This window comes from Lynx canadensis, chromosome D3 (assembly GCF_007474595.2).
Source record: "Lynx canadensis isolate LIC74 chromosome D3, mLynCan4.pri.v2, whole genome shotgun sequence".
NCBI lineage: Eukaryota > Metazoa > Chordata > Mammalia > Carnivora > Felidae > Lynx > Lynx canadensis.
This window is the reverse complement of record NC_044314.2, coordinates 9677968-9698637: the sequence shown is the minus strand read 5'-3', so window position 1 is coordinate 9698637 and position 20670 is coordinate 9677968.

The window sequence follows — 20670 nt, the reverse complement described above, 5'->3', positions numbered from 1 at the left end:
TCCTCAAAGCAGGTATGTGACTCAGGGTATTTGTGTTTGAGTCACACTTTCCCGAGAGTCTATACTCTTGCTTTCATTATCACTGCTTACTTTACAATTGAGATTCGTCTCTCAAATGGTATATAGATTTAAACAGTTAAGACTGTAAATATGCTATTTACTGCATCAAGTGACATTTACTCAGGCATTTATTTCCTTTGCATAACATTATAGACACACTTTATTCTGTCATCATCTACTAGAATATAAATTCATTGAAGGGAAATTTTGCTTTTTTTTATTTTTTCACAGTGGCATTACTTGTACCTGTATCACTGTGTGGCACAAAATGAGAGTTATAAAAACTTTGTCGAGTAAGAGAATAAATGAATAAACTGTATCCTCAGTTATACTTAATGTCTTGTACTCCTCTATCTTCATTTATTTCGTCAAAATTAGACTTAAAATTTTTATAAATGAGTATTTGCAACTTAGCTTGAGGATGTTTTCCACTGTATTAAAAATTATGTCAACACTATGTTAACAGCGCATTATCTCTTGCAAGGATACTGACACTTGCACATTTTTCTATCAACAAAAGAATCTAAGAAATTACCACCAGATGCAAGAGAAAATGTACATTAGCTGAGAGGTGGGTGCCTTCATATAGTTCCTACGTTTATCTATGTGCTTTCATACTTACAGAATGCATTAGGAAATGAATTATTGTGAAATAAAAATAGTTAAGGGAAAGGGAAAATTAAAATCCTTCAAAGATATCATATATAAACACATTTGCAAGTATATCCTTTGAGCAATTTTACCTATGATGGATACTTTTTAATTATAATTACTACAGCAAAATATGATTATTTGAGGATCTATGGTCATCAAAATAGAGATGAACAATTATATAAGTTATTTACATATAATATACTCAGAAATTGAATGTTAAATCTCCTAGTGACATCCACACATTTAACATAAATCATAAGTATTTGCTAAATATTCTTTAATAGCTTAAAAAAATTTTAATGAACACTTCTTGATCTTTGTTTTTACTGCTTCTTTAAATGATTTCATGCTTTAAGAAATTTGAAGACTTTCCGATATTTATTGTATGTCTCAAAACAGTAAAAAAAGTAACAAACCATGAATTTTTATAAACTAAATTTTAAAACTGCTTCGAAAATAATTTTCATTCTCTAAAGATTTTATATTTAATTTTAATATTGGGAGAAAATCTGAGACTTAATTACTGCTCAGATTTTTTTAATTATTTGTTATTCCTGCTTGACAAGAGATCTATTAAAGATTATTTTCTATGTATTTTTATTAGAAATCAGGGCATTTAAGAATTTTAGGTTTTTTATCAAGATAGTGTTGTCTCATTTCGGTTACTTCCATTTAATAACATCTCAAGACTATGATTTATTGCTTTTGCAAGGCACCAACACTGAATTTAAAGACAAAACTTAATAATACTGCCTAGTACTAAACCTTTACAGGAAGTTGAATCTAATATTGGTCCTCTGAGTAAATTTGTTTTAAAACTCACATCCTCCTGACAGGTAGGTTGTTGTTTTTTGTTTTTGTTTTTTGGGTTTTTTTCCCCTCTTTGATCTTTTGGGAACATATAAAAGTGAAAGCAACATTTTATGTATTAAAACACATACAACAAGCTGCAAAAAATATAAAATGTGTCATCAATACAAAACATGAATTTTTTTAAATTTTTTTAATGTTTATTTAGTTTTGACAGAGAGAGAGAGGGAGAGAGAGAGAGAGAGACAGAGACAGAGCATGAGCGGGGGAGGGGCAGAGAGAGAGGGAAGCAGGACCCAGGCTCTGAGCTGTCAGCACAGAGCCCAACTCAGGGCTCAAACTCACAGACCGCGAGATCATGACCTGAGCTGAAGTCAGAGGCTCGACCGACTGAGCCACCCAGGTGCCCTGAATATTGCTTTTATTATCTGTGAATTTTTATCCAACTTGAAATCAGAAGACAAAGCAATCACTTGCAAGTAATGAACAGTCTCCCACTCCCGTCTCCCACAGGGATAACCTAGCACTTTTCAGGTGATGCGGGCCGGCTAATTTCCTGGTGTCTCATCTCTGTTACTCCACTGGACCAAATGATCAAATCCTCCTTTTCACTTAAATCAATGACTCTCAGAAGCAGTAAAGTCATTTATTAACAAAACAAACAAACAAAAAAGCACATTTAATACTTTTTGAAAGGTAATAGGAAAAGGTACCTAGAAAAATCGTGATAGTAAGTCATTCTTGGTTACTTTGAACATGGCCTAGAGAGTTAGCCAGTGAAGAGATGGGCTTTTGCGGGTTTTGCCCTTCTTATCCTCTGTGAAAACATTAGATTTTCAGGTAACAACATTAACGGGTTTGTTTTTTTTTTTCTTTTCCCTTTTCAACTGGTGTTCCGGGTCTTCCTTTGGGTCATGTTTATGGCTGTAAGTACATTTACTCTAATGCCTTCTGACAGTCTGTGTTGCCACGCGGCTAGGTCGCTCGCCTCTGTGGCTGGAATGGGAATTGATTGGCAGGCCGGCCTGGTGTCTGACCCAGGACAAGTGTCTTCCTCGGGGCTCCCCCACAGAGCTGGCCTTGGCCCTGCGTGCTGGAGTCTTTTCCAAATCAGTCCGCGCTTAAACCCAGAGAAGACGGCAAATGAGGATGAGAAAAGAAACAGGAAAGAGGACGAAAAGAAAACGATAAAACTTGGGTAAGAACGGACTGTGAGTTTAAGAAAGACAGAATGTAGATTTAAAAAAAGGTGAGCTGATTCCTCCCCACCCCAACCCCCAAAATGTGAGCAAGCAAGGCCCACGCCTCAGATTTTGGTCGGTCACTCTGTTCATTTAGTAATATTAAAAAAGAATTATAATAACATATTCGTGATTATGAGTTTTAAAAGAAGAATCAGTTTACAACCTTGACTTCTGGAAGAGCCTCAGGTAGGTAACAAGCTCCATTCTGAGGCTGAAACGTATTGATTCCATGTTTCATGGTCAAGCTGACTTCAAGAAAGTTGTTTCTTTAAAAGAAAATTTTCGAAATCCTAAATTTACAAAAAATGCTTTTATTGCCACCTCAATAATATTACTGAATATGCTTTATAAAGAATAAAAGAGCTTGCATCACTTTCCTGACCATCTTAAATCTGATCTGTTCGTGAAAGACATAAAAGGCCTTTGACATTTGGCAGCTTTAAGAGGGATCCTTAACATCATAAAATGGCTGACAAAATATCAACAAACATAGCAAAATGAAGTAATTGCAAAAGTACTGAGAAGGCATGGATGGCAGAGAGCCACTGACTGTATACTTACTAATGTACGGAACTATTAAAGCAACTTCCTTTATTGCTGCTCTCACGAGCTGTTATAATACAAATAACAGATTGGTTGGCTCTTCTCCTCTGGGTCTACCCTATACAGTCAGCCAAGTAGTGTTTGCTATGCTCTTATCCCTGTTTGAAGTCTAATTTACATGCCTATTAATATGTTTATGTCGAAAAAGAAATCTTCAAGTTTTAGCATGCTACCTTTTCAAATGTAATGGGCATTAGAGCCAAAAAGCATCAAAACTGAGGGTTTTAACTTGCCATATTAGCAATGAGATAAAGCAAACGAACACTCAATAATCTTAGTGTATTATATACATGTAAACTGATTTTACTCTTCAAGAGTGCTTGTAATGGATCAGACGAAAAAACAGGACCATTTCATAAAAATAATGCTAACTCTTGTAGAAAGGAGAAAGTGCAGCAATTCACATAATTCTAGAAAATGTTGCAAATGATATAACTATAGATACATTTGATTACAAGAAGAAACTGTGCTTGCAAAAATCCATCTTACCATATTTCATAGGTGAGAGGAGCAGCATTTGAGAAGTTATATCTGGGAGCAACTTCAGTGGGCACTAAATTTGGGGAGTATTTTATTAAAGTATAACTAAGGGGTAGCTGGTTGGCTCACTCAGTTAAGCGACCACCTCTTGATTTGGGCTTAGGTCATAATCTCATGGTTCATGGGTTGGAGCCCCCCATCGGACTCTGCTGACAGTGAGGAGCCTGCTTGGGATTCTCTCTCTCTCTTGTCTCTCTCTGTCTCTCTGTCTCTCTCTCTGTGTCCCTCCCTTGCTCTCTCTTCCACTCTCAAAATGAATAAATAAATTTTAAAAAAGAGTATAATATACAACACCATATTAATTTCAGTTGTACAATGTAATGATTCATGTATGATTATTTGTACATGCTGTGAAATGATCACCGGAATGAGTCCAGTTAACATCTGTCACTGTAAAAAGTTACAGATTTTTTTTCTCTCGTGATGAGAACTTTCAAGATTTTACTCTGAGCAACTTCCAATACCCAGTTCCGTATTTTCAAACTCCACTGGCTATGCCCCGCCTTGCTATCTCATCGTCTTCTGTACTGTGTAACCGGAAGCTTGTACCTTTCAACACCCCTCACCTCTTTCACCCCCTCCCACCTCCCACTGGGGGCAACACCCGCAGTGTTCTTGCTGTCATCGGCTTCCTTTCCCCTTAGAGCATCCCATGAAGCACGAATTCAACAGCAGTTGTGTAGGCGGGCGTCATAGGCAGTGTACCTAACCGGCCCGTGGGAGGGCGGTGCGTAGGGGCATGTGAAGACTGCTTTCTCTGACTTTCTGGCGGATCCTTGCAATCGCAGCTCTCTCTTTTTTTTTTTTTTTTTTTTCCTAATGTTTCTTTATTCATTTTGAGAGAGAGCACATGTGAGCGAGCAGAGGCGGGAAGAGGAAGGGGCAGAGAGAGAGAGAGAGAGAGAGAGAGGAGAAAGAATCCCAAGCAGGCTCCATGCCATCAGCTCAGAGCCTGACGTGGAGCTCAATCTCACACACCTGAGCCGAAATCAAGAGTCAGATGTTTAATGGCCTGAGTCACCCAGGTGCCCCACAATCATAGCTCTTACTGTTTTGGGGGGTCATGTGTTTGCTTTGTATTAATTTCTTCCGATTTTGCTTTTGATTGCAGCTCCTCCTAAAATACAGATTTTCAAAACGCTTAATAGGACAAATGCCCTCTGGTGTTGTGTCTCAAGGCATTTGGGATTTGCAGTTAAATAGCTATATATATATATATATATATGCGCGCTTAAATTCCGAACCAGTGATGCATTTATTACTCAAATATGTATCCACAAGCTTCCAACCACTTCTTATCATGCACATACATTTTAAGGTATTCAGAGAATGTTTGGTCTTTCATTTGCATCAGAAATCCCTCACCGCTTCTTCTATGCATCTGGTCCCTGCAAGGGCATTTGGATTTCCGAGACAGTGATATTCCCTGGGACACGCACACATTTGTGCTTCATCTCCTGAAACTCCTCTTTCAATACCTCACCTACTGCTTTCTGCTGGCCCCAAGTGCAATATTTTCCCGGTGAATAATGAACAGAAAAGTTCTGGATATGCCCATGTTGTTTCTGAGTTTGGAACAATTCTGAAATCAATCTAATAACTACGTCACAGTCCCTTTAGAACCCAAGTCATAATTATGAATGTAAAAACATAGCTGCCTACTTTTATTTATAAGATATGTTCTCCTTGAGTGAAATATAAAGGTGCATATACAGGCTTATTTTCTTTTTAACATGTACAAGCACAGTAATTTTATATTAATACGTATAGATGGATAAAGGCAGTGAAATTTTATCATCCTGAGCTTTAAAATGTTATCACAGGGGCACCTGGGTGGCGCAGTCGGTTAAGCATCTGACTTCGGCTCAGGTCATGATCTCACAGTTTGTGAGTTCGAGCCCCACGTCGGCTCTGGGCTGACAGCTCGGAGCCTGGAGCCTGTTTCAGATTCTGTGTCTCCCTCTCTTCATGCTCTGTCTCAAAAATAAATAAACATTAATATTTTTAATAAAAAATAGTTACACAATTTTATTGATCTGAGATTATTTTGAGAGTGAACATCTGTGGGTGGGGCAGGTGGAAAGAGATGGGGCGCTAGAGTTTTGGGCACGCAAAAGTTTTTTCTAGAAGCCACAAAAAACCTTTTAATTATTAATTTTGAGAGCCAAAAATGTGCATAAAAATGTAGCGGAGCATCTGCAAACAGACAGATGGGGTTGGGGAGAAAAGCCAAGCTGCCAAACGTGTGAGGAGAAAGCCATGGCGGATCTTGGGCAACAGCGGGGGACAACTCAATGAGACGTGTTATCCAATGGCTCATAGAGACTGAAGGTGACGTGGAAAACATGGAAGCAGAATTCAGATCTTTTTTGTTTCTGTCACAATCACTGCAGAAATAATTGTTTTTTTTAAAAATGCTATAAGAAGAAATAGCCAAAAGATAGAAAGATCTTGAAATGTTGATGGCGTTTCCAAGATTACATTGGAAAGTTCAAAACGTTCTGATTTGTACATAAGAAAGTGATTTGGAAAGGAATTTGGAGATGAGAGATTTGAGTTTCCAGGTGAATTCTGAGTCATACATTTAGTCTCCACTCCTGTAAAATATGCTTGATCCATGTCATTGGGTAAGTTAATGAGGACTGAAGGTAATAGGAGACCAATTTGCACCTACAAAGATAGAATGTCACACCTTTTGTTGGATAAGTTTATATCACTGTACAATAGCTGTGAAAAAGTTAGACTGATCCAATAGTAATCAGATACGATGTTGCCATGGTAATACCATGGTAATGAGTGAGTATTGGAAATGAATACATATCAGATGAATTCTTTGGAAAACTGAAGACACACTGAAAAGAGTAAATATATATATATATATATATATATATATATATATATATATATATAATCAGTGAAAATGTCAAACTAATTATTTCTTGGTTTATATAAAAGAAAATCTATATTTGTATGAGAAGGACTTCAGCAATTACTCAGATGCTATATGCTGGTCTGTGGCTCTAGAAAGAGAAACTGAAGACTACCTCAAGTAATTACTGAGATCTGGAACAAAGAACCTTCCACAAAGGCCCCGACAAACCACCCAACCCTCATGACAGAGAGGGCAGGAGAGAGAGCTATTGAGGACTGGTTCCCCTTGGTACAATCACATCACACAGAGAAGAACACAGGTCCACTGGTCAGGAGAAAAAGAAAAAGTTATTTTCATAATGTGACCCATGTTAGGGTTGGAAAACCACAGGAGTAGGAATGCACATCACCTGTAGGAAATGTACTCAGGGGATTAAACTAAAATGCACAGGGAAATGCAAAGGTGGAAACAATGAAGCGTGGGGGACACATTCCCTACAGTACATTGTATCAGATTTGTTTATGAGAACAGAAGCAGTTTTCCTACCAGCATGGAAAGGACTACCTCAGAGTCCTAGGAGCAGTTTCATAGCTCTGAAAACTAATATTAATTCCACCTTTAGTATGCTACATAGGTGATTTTAAAGTTTCCAAAAGTATTAATCGATGACTGATAAAAAGAACGCATTCTTGTATTCCAGGATACTAAATCTTTTTAAAAATATTTATTTATTTATTTTGAAAGGGGGGGGGGCAGGCAGAGGAGGGGAAGAGAGAGAGGGAGAGAGAGAATCCCGAGCAGGCTCCATGTTGCCATGGCAGAGCCTGATGCAGGGCTTGATCTCACAACCGTTGAGATCATGACCTGAGCCAAAATCTAGAGTCGGATGCTTAACCTACTGAGCCACCCAGGAGCCCCAAGAATACTAAATCTAATGAAGTGCCCAGGGTAGGACCAATAACAGAAGAATGTCACAATGGAAGCCTGACCAAGGTGGCTGGTTCCAACTACCTTTTCGTACTGAGAGAGGAAAGAAAAAAAGAGAGGGACAAAAATCCTTCCACCATGTATTTCGATGGGAAAATATACTGAGAGTAGCCCACTGGCAGAGCAATATACTCCCTTCTCCATGACTTTCTCTGCTGATCTGTCAGGGGCCGGCCTGCTCTCAGGTGCCCATGCATAAGCCTTCAACAGATCTTCACACATGCACACTACTTTGCACGTACGTGAATTTGCCAAAGAACAAATTGTACTCAATTTTGCGCATTCTCCCAAAAGTACAGATTTATTATCAGTGTTATAAATAACAAATATGTAATATTGAGAGTACATTATGTTTGATTTTTGGAGTTCCCATATGGTTTGTTTTTAGGAAAACACACCTTTATTTCTGTTATTAAAAGTCTCTTTAAAGATCATCCACTTAAATACCCAGAAAAGAAAGAAATATTCCCAGGCCAAAACAGGAGGAATATCAGAATTTGCAGTACTCTAGACTCTGAATACTTCCAGCAAGGAAACAACAACGAAACAAAACCCTCACTCTTCAAAAGCTGTACATTTGATTATTGCTGGGAATATTTATTAAAGTGTGTTTAATTGCATCCAGATAAAATTTACCTTCCTGAGAGATACAGACCCTGATCTAAGTTAAGTTTTTTTGGCAGGCATTCCAATTGAATTTGTCACCTGCTCAAAATAGAGCTCTTTACAATATTTGGTTAATTCTTGGGCAATTAATACCTTGCAAAGTTTAAAAACACTTTGATAATTTGAAATATTTGGATATTTAGAATTTGGTCATGTACCTTCCTTTAGCTTTTAACATACCTGTCAGAATTCTTACTCTGTATTCATGTCAAAGCCGTGCCAGCCTTGCTGATTTGTTTAATTTTCGATTTCCCCTATCTTATTACTAAGTTTCGAGGTGCCCAACTGAGCCTGTTTGATTCAAGTGATATTGTCATACTGAATACTAAATCATGTCAAGCTAACATATGTAAGATAAAAACTGAAGGAGATTATCATTTGAGAAAATTAATAGTTTCTTTTTTTTTTTATTTAGATAGTTGTCTATTGCCTAGGGACTATAAATTTCTAACTCAGGAATAAAATTAAGTTATGAAACAACTTTTAAGACTAAGAGCTAGTAATTGTCTAGCTTTCCTGTGACAAGACTATTCATATAAATAAAAGAAATTCAGTGTAATTTTTGGCCTCTGGTTTGCTGCATTTCTTTTTTAATTTTTTTTTAAGTTTCTTTATTTATTTTGAGAGAGAGAGAGAGAGAGAGAGAGAAGGAAGGAGAGTGCGGGAGAGGCAGGGAGAGAAGGGGAGAGAGAATCCCAAGCAGGCTCCTTACTGTCAGCACAGAGCCTGATGCGGGGCTCAATCTCAGGAAGTGTGAGATCACGGCCTGCGTCGAAACCAAGAGTTGGATGCTTACCCAACAAAGCCACCCAGGCGCCTCTAGTTTGCTGCTCTCTTAAAATCTGGAATTACACTGAAGGTGCCCAGAAATACATTTCTCATTATGATTTATTGCTTTCTTAGTGTTGCTTTAAATGTTTGATTGTACTTTAGATTGCTACATCTTTTGTAAATGTATTAATCTAATACAAAATATTACTTTTGAGTAACACTGCACGGAGACTGTGGTCCATATTATTGGCATTACTTGGCAAAGGCTGGAAATGAGACATCTATGTGTCAGCAGATGTGCAGATCCCTGTTTTCCCAGGGTTCTGCACAGAGGTGAGCCTGGGTCAGTGGTCACATGGATAAATCACCTGGCTGTGTTTTACCAGGGTAACCACTTCTTCCTCCATGTCGACAGCTCTTTAAGTGTGAGAGTGACATTGTAGCTCAGAGAAAAAAATAGGCAGCACTCTGAACATGACTGAATCTCAATTACTGGTAGATAAGTAATGAAAACCCTAGAGCCCAGAACCTGGAGAACAAGAGCCTATGTTGCCATGGGAACCAAGTTCAGGCATATTCTTTCTCATCGGAGGGAAGGGGCTGCGGAGCGTTTGAGGAGGCACGTTTGGAAAAGGTGGAAATCGTGATCCCAATTAGCTTGTCATCTGGCGCAGAGAGAGCTCCCAGAATCCATCGCGAGGTGTCCCTCTTGGTCCCCATATAGACCTTACAGTCCCACTAGAAATATGGAGATGACTTCGTCACGACACTCCGCCCTTCTCATGATATCACGGTCAGCAACCAGAAGAACCTAACAACAAAAGAACAATCTACAGCCTCTATCTTCACCCAGACTGAAAGAGGAAAGGCAGTTTAGATTTGCATATTTTTGCTTGCTAAGTCAACTGGGAATGACCAGTGGAGAGTCACAGGGGATTGCAAAGTATGAAGAGGACCCAGCAATAAGTCTCAGGAATCAGAAGCTGACTCTAAGTCCAGAAGGGGCTCCCTCCCACCAGGAAGTGTCCTGACAATGACCAAGAAGGGGGAAAGCCCACCACTGACTGACCCAGAAAAAAAAAACATAGAATGTTCTTGAGGGTTCCAGAGATACTAAATCTCAGAAGAAAGAGAAAGGAAGTGGGAGAAAGCACCTTTCAATGGTGAAGTCTTGGAGCACCTGGGTGGCTTAGTCATTTAAACAGCCGACTTCAGCTCAGGTCATGATCTCACAGTTGTGAGTTCGAGCCCCTCATCAGGCTCTGCGCTGACAGCTCAGAGCCTGGAGTCTGTTTCAGATTCTGTGTCTCCCTCTCTCTCTCTGCCCCTCCCCTGCTTGTGCTCTCTCTCTCTCTCTCTCTCTCTCTCTCAAAAATCAATAAACATTAAAAAAATAAAAAAGTAAATAAAGTTAAAGTCTTCATTTCCTGGTAGCAACCTGTAGTGAAGGAACAAGGCTGGTAATTTTTTCTTTCAGTGATTTAAATGTTTTTCCTCCATTTCCTTCTTGCTTGTGTTGTTTATAAAGATAAGTCCTATGTAATTCTACTTCTTATTCTTCTATATGCAAGATATCTTCTTTCAAGGTGTGCAAGATATCATTGGTTTTCGGCAGCTGAATATGATATGCCTAGGCATAGACTATTTGATGCGCACCCTGCTTGATATTCTCCAAGATTCCTGGAAATGAAGCTTTGTGCTTGTCAGTAATTTTGGAAACACCCAGCCATTATTAGAATATTATAAAACAGATATTTCTTTTGTTCTTGTCTGTCTTACGTCGCTTTCTGCTGTTCCAGTTACATGCATGGAAAACCATTTGAGATTCTTGCATGGTTCCTGGATATTTTGTACTTTTTAAAAACATGGTGTTTTCTGTTTCCATTTCAGCTTAAGAAGTTTCTACTGAAATTATTTCAAGCTTGCTGGTTCTTTTGTATGGTGGTAAAACATACAAAACCTAATTTATTTATTTATTTTTATTTTAGCCATTTGTAAGTGTATAATTCACTGGCAGTAAATACCTTCCCAAGGTGATCTAACATCACCACTATCTATACCTGAAACTGTTTTCTTCATCCTCAGTATAAACTCTGAACCTATTATGAATAACTCCCTACTCCCTCCTCCCTTCTGCCCCTGTTTATCTCCATTCTATTCTCTGTCTTTAGGAATTTGCTTAGTCTAAGTGTCTCACACAAAGAGAATCATAGAACACTTGTTCTTCCATGTCTGACTTATTTCATTGAACATAACGTTTTCAAGGTCCACCCGTGTTGTAACATATATTGAAACTTCATTCTTTTTGCGGCCGAATAATATCCCACTGCATGTATGCACCGCATTTTCCTTATCTATGCATTTCTTGATGCACTGCGGTTGTTCCCATTTTTTGGCTTGGGGAATAAGGCTACTTTCAATACTGATAGATAAGCTCACTGGTTCTCTTCTACACTGTACCCAATCTACTGTGAGCTTATCAAAGTTTTCATTTTTGCGAAAGTATGTTTTGCTTCAAGCATTTCTCTGAACTCTCTACTTACATTACCCATCTGTCTTGCTTGTTACCTACATTTTCATTAGAGACCTTAACACGTGAAGAATTTCATTTTTTATCCATTATTTTATTAGTGGATTATTTCATTTCATTTAAATTTAGTTTTATTTTAAATTCTTTGTTTCATAATTCCAAATCTGTGTATGGTGCGAATGCTTACTTTGTCTGTTTACACCATGTTTTCTTTCTTTCTTTCTTTCTTTCTTTCTTTCTTTCTTTCTTCTTTCTTTCTTTCTTTCTTTCTTAATTTTTATTTATATTGAGATAGAGAGCAGGCAGGGAAGGGGCAGAGAGAGAGGGAGACAGAATCCCAAGCAGACTCCATACTGTCAGCATAGAGCCCTATATGAGGCATGAACTCACAAGCCCTGAGATCCTGACCTGAGCCAATATCGAGTAGGACTTTTAACCAACTGAGCCACCGGGTGCCCCTACACATGTTTTCTGTAGCCTTTTCACATGTCTTGTAATTTTTAGTTAAAATCTAGATATGACAGGAGGGCCTGGGTGGCTCAGTCAGTTAAGCGTCCAACTTTAGCTCAGGTCATGATCTCACGGTTTGTGGGCTCCAATCCCGGGTCGAGCTCTGTGCTGACAGCTCAGAGCCTGGAGCCTGCTTCAGATTCTGTGTCTCCCTCTCTCTGCCCCTTCCCTGCTCACACTTTGTCTCTCTCTCTCTATCAAAAATAAACATTAAAAAAAATCTGGATATGACGTATCAGGAAATATGAACCAAACTAAAAGAACTTTCTAATGGGTTTTATGTTTTTCTGATTACGAGTCAGGCTGTAGTTAATATTTGCTGTGGCTGTATGGGCCAGAATCTTCATTCTTCCAATGTTCTTATTTTCATCATCTCTGTTGTCTCTGAGCTTCCCCAAGAGCTCCTTCCTAATTAAATGGTGAATCTTGCATTTCTTTGAGTTGTAATACACTTTTATAATTCTGGATCTCTGCTAATGTGGCGGTAAGATGGTGGTAAGGGGAAGCATTCTAGAATATTATGATTCAATCTACATTTTCAGTAGATCTGTGGCCCAGGTTGTGACTTTGACAAGTTTCACTTACCGAAACAGGTAAGACAGGTAAGACAGGTAGGCGAGAGGGTGTGGAATTGGGTAAAGAGCTTCCTTTGCGGGTGGGATAAGGCCCTGGCGTGGTCTTTCTCCTGGACAGCAGGTCATTGTTTTGGAGAACGCTCAGGGCATATTTCAAACTGGTTACTTTTCCCTTCCTCCTACAAGGAGGCATGCATTTTAAAACAATTTCGCGATCATTAATGTCATTTCTGATTTTGCAAAAGAGTTTAACAAAGATACAGAATAGTAATAGAACTTTAAAATTTCTAAGATTTCTGTAGGAGGTCCACAAACCATTCTCTAGTGAGAAATCTTTTAGAATTGGCATTATGGAGAAGAAGAGAGTTGGTTATATATTTAAGGGTTGTGTTTATTGATATGTCTTTTGAGTAGTGGATCTTGAAAACTTGTCATCAATTACACAGATTAGAGCTAAATTTCCTTTACCTAGGCTTGTCTTTGAATAAGGCAGTTTAAAAAAACAGAAAAACATCCTTGCATTGTTTGTCATATCTTGTACTTTCTGAGTGTATTTCTATAGCAAGAAGAAAATCACGTGATTCATTTTATTTTTTATTTTATTTTATTTTATTTTCGCATAGATCTTTCTGTGCTATGGCTGATTTTTTTAAATTTTTTTAAACATTTATTTCTTTTTTGAGAGACAGAGAGACAGTGTGAGTGGGGGAGAGACAGGAAGAGAGAGGGAGGCACAGAATCTGAAGCAGGCTCCAGACTCCCAGCTGTCAGCACAGAGCCTGACGTGGGGCTCGAACCCACTAACCATGAGATCATGACCCGAGCCTCAGTCAGATGCCCAACCTACTGAGCCACCCAGGAGCCCCTATGGCTGATTTTTACTGACGTTGAAAAGGTAGCCAAATGAGAATACTACTGCATCCACAAAATGTCAATTTTTTAGATATCAATTTGTCCGCTCTTTCTTAATAGGCATGTATCTCAAAGGAATCAGGCTACCTTACATTGATTACAATATATGGTTTTTTTCTGACAATTTATTATAAAGAAGAAATAACTGTGGTTTTTTTTCCTATATCACAGCTGAGTCTTATTAACAATGCTACACTTTGTTAGAGAGAAAGGTTAAGAAGAAATCTAATATTGTATCATGTTAATCCCTATAGCCCAATTCATAGGAATCATGCATTTGAAAGGAAGCAGGACTCCCTGGGGTTACAGATAAAGAAAAAGTAAGTCTATAAACAATCAATATTATAGCACCATCTATCACAGCTCTGAATCTTTGTTATTTTAATATAGATTCAAGAACAGTAACTGGTGTAAAAATTATAGCATACTTATGAATTCTGGCAGGACAATATCAATGAAATATTTCATTAATTTGACCCATGTCTAACAAATTACATCAAGCATAAATTCTAGCATAAAATCCAACTCCCTTTTTTCCTAGGCTTTAAAGTGCATGGTTTCTATGTTGCCTGTATAAATCAAACACATGGTCATTCATTTTATAAGGCTTTTGATATTGAAATCTTAACGTAGTTTCTATGTAGAACGAGGAAAACAATCTTGCTTACTAATGGAATTGCACAAAAATATCAACCTTTTTTTACTATATTAGCACATTTTGGGAGTCACATTTCTGACCCTGCAAATGAGCTCACATCTGTTGGAAGCAATGATATATTACTGTAATTTGGAGGCATGTTGAGATAAAAAAAATCAAAGATGGCAATGGAATTAAGACGTATGAAAGAGTTTCTGTGGAAAAAAAAAAAACTTTTAACAGAAAAAAAATCCCCAATATATTTAAAGTCATTAATTTGACAAAAAATAAGTATACTTAGCTGGAGTAATAGATAATAAACAGCATTAAATACAAATACAAGAAACTCTTTCATTGTGTGTATCCGATAAGCTGTGACAATTGTTAAAAGACAAACTGAGGCATAGTAAACATTTTAAGAGTTCAGTTGAGCAACGCTGGATTCCCACTGGGCAGCACCCAGGGGCTGTGGTTAAGAGTGCTCTTTTTTTTTTTTTTTTTAACGTTTATTTATTTATTTTTGGGACAAAGAGAGACAGAGCATGAATGGGGGAGGGGCAGAGAGAGAGGGAGACACAGAATCGGAAGCAGGCTCCAGGCTCTGAGCCATCAGCCCAGAGCCCGACGCGGGGCTCGAACTCACGGACCGCGAGATCGTGACCTGAGCCGAAGTCGGACGCTTAACCGACTGAGCCACCCAGGCGCCCCAAGAGTGCTCTTCTAATGCGAGCCAGAGGGGAAACTTATATAGAGAAAGTGAGGAAACAAGAAAGGAAATGATTGAATTGATTACAACTGCAAGCCTAGTGGCTGTTTGTGACTGGTTGTTCTTAGTGTTTTGATTTCCTAACCCTGAGGTATTTACAGGGTTAAAAACCAAAATTCACCTGAGTACATTTAAAGATCTAATTGGCTTTGCTCAACAACTCATGACTCAGGCAACATCCCATCTAACAAAGAGAAAGGAGCCCCCAAAACCGTGCAACGAGATTGTTTTGGCAGAAAGGGGCAGGCTAGGAAGTTTCTAGCAAAGAGTGACTGTTTTAGACAAGATCACCTTCATTTGGGGAATGGCAGGGGTCTATAAGGTGAATTATCTCGCTAATGCTGACTGAGAAATTCCAGACAGACTGCTTAATACTATATTCCACGGAAAGGCTGAAACTGCAATTATGTTAGGTAGTAAGTCCTCCATTTGATGATGTGGGCTCAATCGACCCCATGTTGAGTCTGTTGTCTCTTTTTTAACGAATAAGCTTAGATTTTGGTAGGCCACCATAGCGTTAGAGCCAACTCAGTCTAATGGCCTCCTTGTTTAATTAACTTAATATAATGTTGAAGTATTCCTGAAATCTTCTCTCAGAGAATAATGACAGTGTAGATTCATCCCCAGTTTATTTTTTCAAATCCCCACCCTTATGGCTTCTGGAAAATGGCTAATTAAGAAAGAAGGACCCTCTGGGGCACCTGGGTGGTGCAGCGTCCGACTTCAGCCAGGTCACGATCTCGCGGTCCGTGAGTTCGAGCCCCGCGTCGGGCTCTGGGCTGATGGCTCAGAGCCTGGAGCCTGTTTCCGATTCTGTGTCTCCCTCTCTCTCTGCCCCTCCCCCGTTCATGCTCTGTCTCTCTCTGTCCCAAAAATAAATAAAAAAACGTTGAAAAAAAATTAAAAAAAAAAAAAAAGAAAGAAGGACCCTTCTCCACTTGGCTTAGATAAGACTATTGTCCATGCTCTTGCATGATTCCTAAAGACTTGCTTCTTTGCCTGTGAGAAGTCTCAGACCTTTCTCTTTTTCCTGAACCTGTTGTCAAGGCCAAACACAGACTACAGTTTGCCATTCTCTGTCTCATAAGTAATTAGCTGCGACTAGAATTGCTTATTCCCCTGAAACTAGGTAACCAGAAGGAAAATCATTTCCTGTTCAGATAAGTTTCTGAGACTCTCCTTGCTTCACAACAAACCAAATGTGAATCAACCCACCTGCAACATGCTTGCTATCTCCTGTAAAGGGAGACTTCAATCTTTAGATCTGGGTTATTCTGCCTATTTCAATAACCTAAATACAATCAATCTTCTTAATCTCCTTATTTTTTCTCTGTGTGTGTGTGTGTGTATGTGAGTGTGACAGCTGTTTACACTAATTATATTTTCATTTCCATGAAGCTTTTCTACAGTTAGCATCATTTATAAAAAGCATGGCTGCAGAAACATTGGTTGTTGGCAACGTACAAGGTCACAGGTGAAGCGACCCTGTTGTCCAACCAGACCTTACTTGGCTCTGAGAATAAAACTCTTTGGGAGATAATATCATAAGAATTTTATAAGGTAGTTTTATAAATTTTAAAAAGATTGGTTTAAGATTATTGTGTAGACAATGATTTAGTTAAAGAAAGATTCATCTTAGGTCACAGAGAAAGAACACTTAGCACGGCAGACAACTTCATAAATACATTCAGGAGGTAATCAGTGACCCTGAGACTTTAAGGGGGTAAAGGGTGAGCTTGGTCAAAGGAAAGAATGATGGAAGGCTGAGTCACGTAGAGGGAGCAGCATGGGCACGGAAGTTTGACTGTCTTTCATTTTTCTTAGCAATGAATAACCTAACCTTTCTGACCAAGCCTAGGAATCCAGACAGCCAATTTAGATACTGTTGAATCCTTTACCTAATCCAAATACAAGATCTGACCCTTAAAACTTTTTTAATCACAAAGGAAATATAAGAACCTCCAAGGTAAATGCTTGCTGTCTTATATAAAGGTAATGCTTTACGTGGAATAATCTCCTTTAATAATAATAACTATGTATTCGAGAATTAATCTATATACATATTGGAGAAAATAACCATTACTAAATTTTGACAGTAAGACTCATTCCAATAAAAATTGGAAACATTATTCTAAAGCTTATTCCACAGAGGTTGCCTTGGGGATGTGATTCTGCATGATTGAAATCATCATAGTTCTCAAAACAACCCTGTTCTATTTTCTGCCTCTCCATTTGCATTGGTTTTCTCCTACCTAGAGAGTCCTTCTCTCAGTGGCTCTGTATTTCAATGAACCTTACTGCACCCTAGCAAGCCATGCCCTTGCTTTTTGCAGGTGTATCTATTTCTGCTCTTACCACAGTGAACAGAATTTAACTATCCTCTTGTCTGTGTCTCCCCTCTCCCTAAGGAAAAAAAATTCCTTGAGAGTAGTAACTATAACTTGTTTATCTGTACTTTCTGGTGCCTAGCTCAGAACCTAGAAGACAGCAGACCCTAAAAGTAGCACTGAGTGAATAATTCATCTTAAGCCAAAACGAACCTTTAAGAGAGGAAAAAAGGCAAGGCCCTTGAGTCTGAATAGATAAAATGATTCAACAGGTAATAAGCATATGGCATGAACTGAAGCTTTTTTTTTCCAAAGGTTCTTGAATCTCCCAAGTGAGTTTTATTTAAGGAGGTAAAAATGAGGCAGCAGAATAATTGAGGAAAGGGATTGCATGACCTGAGTAAAGTATTAATATTTATTATTAATATTATCTCCAAACAAAGTCACCATTGACATATTTTAATACGTTTGTTCCAGTCCCTACATGTCTGGATTAAAGTGCTGGGTGGTAAAAAGAGAAAAGAAAAGCTGGATTCAGAAGAGAATACATTTTAGTACCAGACTCCAGCCAAGCCTGGAAGAGAAAAAGAGATTCATAGCCTCTGAGGCTTGGGGTTATCAGAATTCTTTTAGAAATTATTGGGAAGAAGGGAGAAATGGGAAAAGGAAGGTGAAAACTTGCTCCTGTTTAGGATCAATAAAGGTCCAGCAGCTGTGTTCCACACAGGGAAAGAGAGGGCATGGGGTCAAGTCTAGAAATATAATCAAAGTTGTCGTGGTGCCCTTGATATTTGAAATCATATGAATAGATGACCAAGAAAAATAAGGGCACTGCGTTTCAACCCTCGGGAGCATTATTTGTTATTGGTTAACAGGTATTGCACAAGTGTAGAAAAACACACAAGTGATTTCATTTGAGAAACGATGCATTTCCAGGCTTTCAATGTGACAGCGATCATAGTGACAAAACAGCACTTTGCAAAGAAGATGGATGGAGCAAGGATTTCTTGAAAATGTAATTTACTCATACAGGCTTAAAGGCAAAGAAGAATGTAGTGTTTGCAAGATAGTGTTTAATTATCTGAGAAAGGAAAGGAAAGTCAGTGAGGGAAAGTGTTCTCAGTCAGTATAACACTTTTTAATAACTGCTATCTTATCTTGAGTAAACTACTTTAATGGAATCAATCACTCATGGAAGATTAATCCTTTCCAAAGGCAGTATTTAGGAACATCTTCCTTCTTGTATGTTTTAGTACATTCTTTCATTACTTGCAACTTTTCATATTACGCTGGCAGTAATCTGTGAATAGAAAGTAAGAACAGATATTCTCCATTGCAATATTTTTAGAGTGGGAAGTTACAGAAATTCTAGGAATATATTATTCTTCTGGTTGGTTTGATACGTAGAAATGTTCAGTGCTTGTGACTATGGAGCATTACTTATGGCTCCATGGCTTGCTAAATACAGAGTGTAGAATTTCCCGATTCTGCCTTTAACATTTATCTTTCAGATTTGAATTCGTTTGCTGTACTAAGATCTAAGAACCAGTGCATGGCCATGGGCAAGAATTCTCAGACTCGGAGTTTTGCACAAATGGATGCTTTGCTTGTAATGCAAAAATCTGAATTCATAAGCCTGTCGTTTTTGAATTTGTATTTATTTTTAATAAATTAAGTCAGTATTTAAAACCATGCCAGGTTGAATTTGAGAAATGAGCCTTAGGGAATGGTTATACTTACAAATCTAAATACTTGTTATTACTTAACTAATTTCAAACCACAAGAGCTAATTGACCACATGATAACTTTGTATGTTTTTTCATTAAAATCTCAATTAAAAGCAAGCATTCTACTTAATAAATTTTTTACATTCCAACATAATTTGTTTGATTAAGCTCTCTCTTATATTCTCCAATGATAGGTTTCCTTTACACGAATAATTTTCATAATATCTAACACTTACTGGCATTTTGCCATGTTTCAATTACCTTCTAATGCCTTTTTATTGTTATTGATTAATCTTTAAAATATTTCAAGAAAGTTACCATAATCTCAATTTTTCATATTAAAAATAGATAAAATAGTTTGAGCAAGGTCAATGTGTCTAGATGTGAAAGTACATTTACACATACATTAATCTTAAATTTTACAGGATACAGTCATGTGGTCCAAATTTCTGTAATTCTTTTCCTCCAAATAAAAATGTCATCATTAGGGGCACCTGGGTGGCTCAGTCTGCTGATGTGTCCCAACTTCGGCTCAGGTCACGATCTCATGATTCATGAGTTCAAAGCCCCGTGTCGGTCTCTGTGCTGACAGCTCGGAGCCTGGAACCTGCTTCAGATTCTGTGTCTCCCTCTCTCTCTGTCCCTCCCCTGCTCTCTCTCTCTCCTCCTCTCTCTCTCTCTCCTCAAATAAAACATTAAGAAAATGTCATCAAGTTTTCATATTTCAGCTGTATTGGTAGAAGGTGACGGTTGCAGTACAAATCCAAAGAGATTCCTCGAATTATACCCCAAATTGTTGCCATTACAGGTGTCTTAGACACAAAGACATTTGGCTGCAAAGGTCGTATCCTGTTGTCACGGCCAACTTTCCTGTAGAGTCCCTAAATTACTACTACATATCTTTAAGGGAGAACTTTATCATTTCCTGACACTACTTCTGTCTGTGGGTATCAGCAGCTGATACCCTTTTGAATGCGTAGAAAAACTGTTCTTTTTTTTGTATTTAGTAAACACTTAATATCGCTTGCTGGCTGTCAATATGTATGGAGATACACGAAGAATAATACACAAGCTCAGTAGATCCACAGCCTACTGAACAAATAAAACAGAGAAGCCTCTGGCAATAATGGATTACCAAAGACAGCGAAGCAGCACAGCTAAACGTCTTTCGGAGGTGTAAGAAAGTTCGCGAAGGTATTTTCTGAGTCATGGAATGTCTACTGGCGTGGTCACGAAGGGAGACAGACGGACACGACAGTATCGCCACAGAAGATATAACCTTATCAAGAATCTTTCATAAGTTTTTCCTGACAAGTGTACATTTTGTATTAGTATATTTTTATTTCCTTCCCGATACCATATGAGATAAGTGTATCGGCAATAAATTTCAAGAGCAATTTCAACGCAACAGCTAAACAGATGATTTTGCCTTATTTAATCAACAAATGTGGACAATTTCCTACACCAGCCTCTTTTTCA